Source organism: Prunus avium, unplaced genomic scaffold (assembly GCF_965620075.1).
Source record: "Prunus avium unplaced genomic scaffold, drPruAviu1.hap1.1 HAP1_SCAFFOLD_64, whole genome shotgun sequence".
Classification (NCBI taxonomy): Eukaryota; Viridiplantae; Streptophyta; class Magnoliopsida; order Rosales; family Rosaceae; genus Prunus; species Prunus avium.
Genome location: NW_028276919.1, coordinates 77,501 through 80,000, shown reverse-complemented (window position 1 = coordinate 80,000; position 2,500 = coordinate 77,501).

Below are 2,500 nucleotides of genomic sequence, written 5' to 3'. Positions count from 1 at the left end.
AACCCCGCCGAAAGCCATCCTCGACATACCCGTGCATTGAGAAGGTTTGGTGGCCGTACTCCCAACACAAAAGCATACCGAGGACAACCCCAAGCAAAAATTCATTTGAAGCCAACCCATCGTCGCCCACAACTAGTGGGTGAATGGTGTGCTTCCCGGGGTTGGCATAGACATTCCCTCGCATGCAAAAGATTGTCGATGCGAAAGATTATCTATGCCAACCCCGGGAAGCACACCATTCACACACTCCCGACCGGTGTGGTGTGGCGGTGATTGGATAGTTACGGATTGAGCACTTGCCAAGGATCAAAATGTGTCATTTAGAAGAAACATTTTCAAAAAGTTTTTAAAATCTTGTGGGTTTGCAACTCATAAGAGCGTCACTTTCAACGTCCCCGGTATTGGATTGAGTTTCTAAAAACAACCGTGCACACCGAGGTTAAACTTTACCAGCTCCACTCCGACTCGCCGCTCGCCCACAATTTGTTTGCAACGAAACATTTGTTTTTAATTTTGTTGGTTTGAAATTGTTTTGAAAAGGTTCTTTAAATCTAGTGGGTTTGCAACTCATAAGAGCGTCACTTTCAACGTCCCCGGCATTGGATTGAGTTTCTAAAAACAACCGTGCACACCGAGGTTAAACTTTACCGGCTCCACTCCGACTCGCCGCTCGCCCACTAGTCCGAAGGCAACAAAACATTTGTTTTTCATTTTGATGAAAATTTCTGTTTTTAAATCTTGTTGGTTTGAAATTGTTTTGAAAAGGTTCTTTAAATCTTGCGGGTTTGCAACTCATAAGAGCGTCACTTTCAACGTCCCCGGCATTGGATTGAGTTTCTAAAAACAACCGTGCACACCGAGGTTAAACTTTACCGGCTCCACTCCGACTCGCCGCTCGCCCACAAATCCGAAGGCAACAAAACATTTGTTTTTAATTTTGATGAAATTTTTTGAAAACATTGGCTTGGCAAGCCCCAATCCGCGACTATCCACCCACCGCCACCCCACACGGGTGGTTGTTGTTGAGAAATGAGGTTGTGGTCGACATGCCCGTGCATTTGAGAAGGAGTTCCTAGCACTCCATGCTCTCCCATGCCAAAAAAAAGCCTAGACAACCCCATTTCGCAACTTTCCACGCCTTTTTTTTCCTCCCTCACCCATGGCGGCGGCGTGGTGGCGGCGGCCGGATTCCGGCCACCACCGCCATGGGTGGCAGCCCCCCGACCCCGACACCAAACCCATAATACCGAGGCAACATATCGAGGCAACATGACATGGGTGTGGCGTGGGGGAAGGGGGCTGCAGCTAGGAAGGCATGGGCTGCCATGCATATGCAGGCAACACACACCCCCCTATATAGCATTTTATGCATTTAGCCCTTTGACAGGAAGAGACATCACCTATGCGCGAGGAGTCATAATGGGCTCTAAATAATTCAATACAAGGTATTTGGACGTGATTTTTTGCAGGGATACTAAGAAACATGCAATCTATGATGGCAAAAAGTTTCATAAATTTTTGAAGTCGGGAAGTATTTTTTATTATTTTTAGAAGTCGTAAAATTGAAAAAATCATTAAAACAAATCCGGGAGGAATTTTTTAGTTTTGTAAGTTGGAGAAGGTCCTAAAAATCATAGACTACTTATGGGGAGCTTATTGTGCGAGGAAATTTCAATAAAAACGGGGTTTGACAAGATTTGAAAAATTCTGTCGACATTTGAAAAAACCTGGAACCATGCTGCCGGCATGCTGCGCACATGCTGCGCGCAGGCTGCGCGCATGCTGCGCGCAGACTGCGCGCAGACTGCGCGCATGCCATGGCAGGACAAGTTTCGCTAGCCTCACTGTCGACAGATGCGCAAGCTGCGCGCACAGGCTGCGCGCATGCTGCGCACAGGCTGCGCGCATGCTGCGCACAGACTGCGCGCACGCTGCGCGCATGCCATGGCAGGACAAGTTTCGCTAGCCTCACTGTCGACAGATGCGCAAGCTGCACGCAAGCTCCGCGCACGCTGCGCACAGCCTGCGCGCATGTTGTGCGCAGGCTGCGCGCAGGCGCCGCGCATGCCATGGCAGGACAAGTTTCGCTAGCCTCACTGTCGACAGATGCGCAAGCTGCGCGCACAGGCTGCGCGCACGCCATGGCAGGACAACTTTCGCTAGCCTCACTGTCGACAGAATCAGCACGCTGCGCGCAAGCTGCGCGCGCGCATGGCAGGACAAGTTTCGAAAAATTCTGTCGACAGGCTGCCGGCATGGTGCGCGCACGCTGCCGGCATGCTGTGCGCACGCTGCCGACATGCTGTGCGCACGCTGCGCACAGGCTGCCGGCATGCTGCGCGCAGCCCATGGCAGGACAAGGTCCGAAAAAATCTGTCGACATTTTTACGCCGTGGTAGGCTTCCGCTTCGCGTCACTTTGTCGACATTCAAGCCTACCATTTGTATTGAATTTTTCAAACCTTGTCAAACCCCATTATTCAAATGTCGAAAAATTTTGT